This window comes from Pituophis catenifer, unplaced genomic scaffold (genome assembly GCF_029215685.1).
Source record: "Pituophis catenifer annectens isolate HBS135680 unplaced genomic scaffold, rPitCat1.0.hap2 SCAF_2, whole genome shotgun sequence".
Lineage (NCBI taxonomy): Eukaryota > Metazoa > Chordata > Lepidosauria > Squamata > Colubridae > Pituophis > Pituophis catenifer.
This window is the reverse complement of record NW_027256882.1, coordinates 84851494-84857493: the sequence shown is the minus strand read 5'-3', so window position 1 is coordinate 84857493 and position 6000 is coordinate 84851494.

The window sequence follows — 6000 nt, the reverse complement described above, 5'->3', positions numbered from 1 at the left end:
CAGTCAATTCTAAAATTTAATAAAATAAGAATATTCCACATACAAAAATGACCTTTTCTAACTGTCTTAAAATAAAACTTTAGGAACTGGTATGGCAGAAGAAATTAGTATGGCAAAGTAATAAACCTTTTATGAATAGAGACAGAACACTTAAAAAGTATTATTATCTTCATTATTGTGGTTCTAGTCACTAGACTGCCAAGGGGCACAAGAGGTATGGCTATGATACACTCCTTGAAACTTCCTGAATTTACAGTATATAATTGCAGTGTGGAAATCCAACTACAGTGGAACCAAACCCTTCCATTATTGTCACTATTTCATAAATGTGTGGAAATACAATGCAAGAAGAACAATGTAATTAGAGAAGAAAGCTGTTAAAGCTCCAAACAAATATTGTACACTTTCTATTCATTTTTCAATCCTAAATCATTTGGAAAAGCTACCATATATACATGTATTTCTGTCTTGTGTAAAATAGCAGATATGATTTAGACTCTTAGAGTTGAAAGTATCATATTAGCCTCCAAATTCTACTCCCTAATACAAGTAGTCCTTGACTTACGACCACAATTAAGCCCAAAATTTCTGTTGCTAAGTGAGACAGTTGTTAAGTGAGTTTTGCCCCATTTTATGACTTTCTTGCCACAATTGTTAAGTGAATCACTGCAATTGTTGAGTTAGTAACATGGTTGTTATCTGAATCTAGTTTCCCCATTGACTTTGCTTATCAAAAGGTTGCAAAAGGTGATCACATGACCCTGGAACACTGCAACAATCATAAATATGAAGTAGTTGCCAAGTACTTGAATGGGATGCTGCAACGGTCCTAAATGTGAAAAATGGTCATAAGTCACTTTTTTAATGCCATTGTAGCTTTAAATTGTCACTAAACAATTGGTTGTAAGTCGAGGACTACCTGTAGTATAGGAAAATAGCTCAAAGCATTTATGATATATGCTATGCAGCCTCTGCTTGAGTACATCCAGCAAAGGGAAGTCCATAATCTATCCTGATTAAATTGACTCCACTGTTAAACTGCCCTATCTCTGAAAACAACTTCATAATATTCAACCAGAATTTTCTGTTCTGTAACTTAGGCCATTATTCCATGTCATGGTTCTCTGAAAATATGTCCTGGCTTTCTGTTGAGATATCTCTTCTGGTAAATTGAATACTGATACCCATCAGTCCAAATTTCCACCAACATAGACACAAAATATCATTTCTTTTGTTAATCTTACCTTTTGCTTCCATACAAAAAGCCAGTCCCAGTTCAGGGAGATTTATGAAAAGCAGTTAAAAAATTTGTGGGGAAGAGAACTGTTGTGAAAATCTCTCTCTATTCTCATGTTTTGCAGCATTCAAAGTACTTGCAGAGATCAAAAGCCTTTAAAAGATCATCAGCTTCTCCCATAAAATTAAGTCTGTTATTAAGTAGCCGCGCCCTTTCATAATATAACAAAGGCAAATTCTATATTCCACCCTATCTTTATTTAACTGACATCTGACTAATGCAGTGTTCTTGGAAAATTGAATTATACAACAACAGCATAATGTCTCCTTCCTGTTCTCTTTATATAACACCCAATGATTCTCTCTCTCTCTCTCTCTCTCTCTCTCTCTCTCTCTCTCTCTCTCTCTCTCTCTCTCTCTCTCTCTCTCTCTCTCTCTCACACACACAGAGAGAGTGTGTGTGTTCTCAAAGTCATTAAACAACTAGCCAGTTCCATTTTTTAATATCACTGATACAGATTCCAGGAGTTCTTCCAGCAGTCTATCAAGATGGTTAAGAATGGCTTCATCTGTTATTTGTCCCCTCCCTCCTGCCCCCCTCTGCTCATTACTATTTTTTTTTCAATTAACAAGCAGTCTTCATTTTCTTCATGTAAATCAAAGATACCGTATAGAAAAGCATTTTAATGTTTTGTCCTTGCCCCTTTGTCCTATATTCAGGACATTTTTATTGATAATGTGCAAACCAGACATTTCTATAATTCTTATGGGTGCTGCAGCTTATGAGTAAGCAAACATATCATAACACACTGTTATCTGAAAGAATGAGAGGAAGGTAAAGATATAACTATAAAATGTGTAACTGAAAGACTAGAGTGCTGTTTGCTAACATGTGCTAATATAGATGCAAATTTGGAAGATCATTGAATGATTTAAAAATATAGGACATCTCATTATAGAAACAGCCTGGGAGTCAACAGAACAGCTTGGATTCTGTTGTTAACTATTGGGAGGTGCTCTGGATCACATGTCTGTTAGCTGATTTCCCATCAATACTACGTCCTGATAGCTATTGTGGAAAACAGGGTACTCAGTTTTGGTTAGATCCAGCAGAATTCTTCTTATGTAATTCTTATGCAGCAGATCACAGTCTCTTCATAAGTGTATTCATACATTCCATAAAATTTTGTTGCTCATTAAAAAAGGTAATATTGTACCAGAAATAGTATATAATACTAGATTTTTTGAACATCAGTGTGAAATCATTGTGCTGGGGAAATGACTATATTGCAAAATACAAATAATTGGAAGCTAATGCTGATTTCGGATGCAGTGAAATTTTGTTCAGATTGCAAAAGCATCCAGGTGATTGATGAGTTTAGTAGCATATGGGGAGTATGGTAGTTACATTTATGGTTTGTAATAGAATGTAAGAGAACTATGGATACCGTATATAACAGAATTATAGTTCTGTTACAATTACTAGAAAAGTTGTCATTTTGTGACTACTGCAAATTCAAAGTGGTTAATATTGATTGAAGATAAATCTGCATCCTAGGGCAGGTCAGCAAAATACTGCAAGGTAGGATCATTGCCACAAGATTAGAGCTTTAAGTTGAGATATTCTGGTCCTCACAGAGGACCCCCACAGATCAACTTTTTTTTTATTCTCATAGATTCCATGAGATTGAGTATCCTTTATAGTACGAGCGAAAATCTGGGGAGGGGGGCAGTATGTTGTATTATATGATCTACTGTGGTTGATGAAGTCATTAGTTATACATCTCTTTATCTCTTAAGTGCTGACATCTGCTATGGGCTATTGAGGAGGATGGGGGCTATTAAGAGTGAATCTGCTTCCTGCCTAAAAAAACATGTTTCTCCATTTCTCCTCCAGGGAAATATAATATTCTGCTTTTTTAATATTTCCTAGAATATTTCATTCTTCTAGGAGATGGGTGGATGCTAAGTTTCTACAACTCTATCAAGGTCCTCTTCCTTATTGTCTATAAAGCCTCAGCCTAGCAGCCATTTTGAGAGATTGATCTGGAAATGCCCATAACTTGTTCTCAAAATTCCAAATATACTCTTTGGTCCAATGGTTCCTTCCTTCTACTCTAATTCAGTCTACAAATGAAGTTGATAATAGATGAACTCACAGACCTTCTATGGTTATGTATGGCTGCAGGCTGGGTTGTTAATTAATATTGACTTGTATTTCAGTGTGAAACTGCAGTTTCCTTCAAGCAGTAAGTACTTTAAGCAATTGAAGTTGACAGTCCATAGCTGAAACCATAATCTGTGTGTTTTAACCTCTGCCAAAATAATAGTGGGTTACAAGCTCATTTTAAAGTTCTTTGTGATTCTGAAATGGGAGATATTATGCATTTCAGATTCACAAACTGTCAGAAAAGCATTTTTGTATCCATTATTTCTACTACAAACAGCCTGTGTTAATTAAATTGTAATTTCCCCTAACACTTGAGGATAATGTCAGTATAAAGCTCTGGAAATAATTGTGTATTTTATTCCTTCAGTTCAGTACCATTTAAGTAAAAAAAGACTTGGGGATCTCTGTAGCAGATAGATACTAACCTGTGAAAGTAGTTGTGTGTATCCCAATATTTTGATAAATGAATAGACAAAATATAAATACCTCCTGGTGAAAAAGCATTGTTTCTTTTACTGATAGATTGATAACACTTTCTGTTCCAAGAATATTTGCTCTAAGGAATTTGGTTGAATTGACAAAAACATGGCAAAATACAAAATGATAGGAATATTTGATTAAACTGAAATTTATTCTAAGGACTCTGGCAGGTTTCTTCTTTTGCTTTATTTTTAACTCCATTTTCTATAGTCCTGAATTTTTAAAATGTTGCAATGTTTAGCCTGTATTTGAAATCATAGAGCTGAAGTTTTTGCAGCTAACTTCATATTGTCCTAACCCAACATGATGATAATGGGGACTGTCCTATCTGTTGGATTTATATCCTGCCTTTCCTCCAGGAACTCATGGCAACATAATGATACTTTCTTTTCCCATTCCCACCATCACCATCCCAAGAAACTTTAATGGTAAGTAAACGTGGCTGGTGTAAGGTTACTGCATGAGTTTCCCTGGCTAAGTGTGGATTTGAACTTGGGTCTCTCAGATCTTAGGCCAACTTTTTAACCATTTCACTGCATCAGCTCTCAAATTATGGGATTCAAAGTCCAAAGCATGTGAAAGCAATTAAGATACATCTACTTTATATTATATTGTCTGCTCATTCCATCTCAAAAATCTTGTTTAATTTCAGTGTCTTTCCCAATGTTCTAAAACTCTATCTCTGAATGGTAGCAAGTTCTCTGGCAGCTTCAGGAGCACATGGCTTTTCTTAACAAAAGAAGTTTTTAATACTTTGTTTTGGATAGGATAAATCCTGCAATTGAATCAGTTTGCTATAGTGGTTAAGGCACCAGACTAAAATCAGGAGTCTGGGAGTTCTTCAAGCACAAAGTCAGCCTAAAGAGAGAGCTAGTCTCTCTCTGTGTCAGCCTTAGGAAGAAGACAAGGGCAAACCACTTCTGAAAAACCCTGCAAAGAAAACTGCAGGCACTTGTCAAGGCAGTCACTATGAGTTAAAAAACCCTGATACCAAAATAAAAATATGGAGATTAATATGTAAGCCTTGGCCATAGGAAACAGTTATTATGATAGTGGATAAATCACAATTTACATTCAAGATGCCTTTCATAGCTAGATTACTCCTGTTTCTTCTGCTGTTTCTCTTCTTATTTTGATACTGAGAATAGAAAATAATTTTAATATATTCTACATTGTATAGATGGATGGATGCACATAAATAGGTACACACACGCACATACATATACCTGTTAGTGAATGATGGGTTCTTTTTGTTAAGTCTGAATCAAAACCAATAAATGTGTTATCTTTTAATTATATAATATATAACACATTTATTGCTTTTGATTCAGATTTAACAAGAAGAACCCACCATTCACCAATAGGGGCATACTACAGTGTGTCCATCATTGCCTAACTGTTGTCTGAACAGGTCTGTCAAGTGGTGGGATGATAAGATGCAGAAATGTAATGAGATTTTTGCTAACTCCATTCAAACTTGTGAATGTTGTTCATTATAAAGCAGAACTGTTTTTCCCTTAGACATGCAATCACACTAACTCTGAATTGTCCAGAGATGTACACTGTACATGTTCCCAGTGCACTGTACTATAAATACTTTTTGATGTAGAAAGTGATGATCCACTCCAATTTATTTCATTGCACCATGTAATTAAAGTTCTGTCTTCGTATCCATGCACATCTCTTTATAGCGCAGTTGTATAAATAAATTCACTTTGGGCTGTAACTCCTGATTTTCCTCCTACCACAAAAAAGATTGCCTCTGCAAAATATATTCAAATATAAGAATGGAAATCACGGTATCTTTTAATACTGACATATGAATAGAACTGCTCAACCTGTCTTCTTACTGGTAAATCTCTATCATGTTAGCACATGAATAAACCCAGAATACCAACCCCCCCCCCAAAAAAATAGAGGCTATGGACAGGAATGGACAGCTATTTTATGCTCTGGCACAGGGTTTTTCAACTTTAATATGTGGACTTCCAACTCTCAGAATTCCCACATCAGCATGTTGAAGTCAATACATCTTGTTGCCAACACTGCTGTAGGAGGTTTCTTCTTATCTTCTTGGGTTCATCTTTGTTGGGGGGTTTTTTATTCCGCTATTT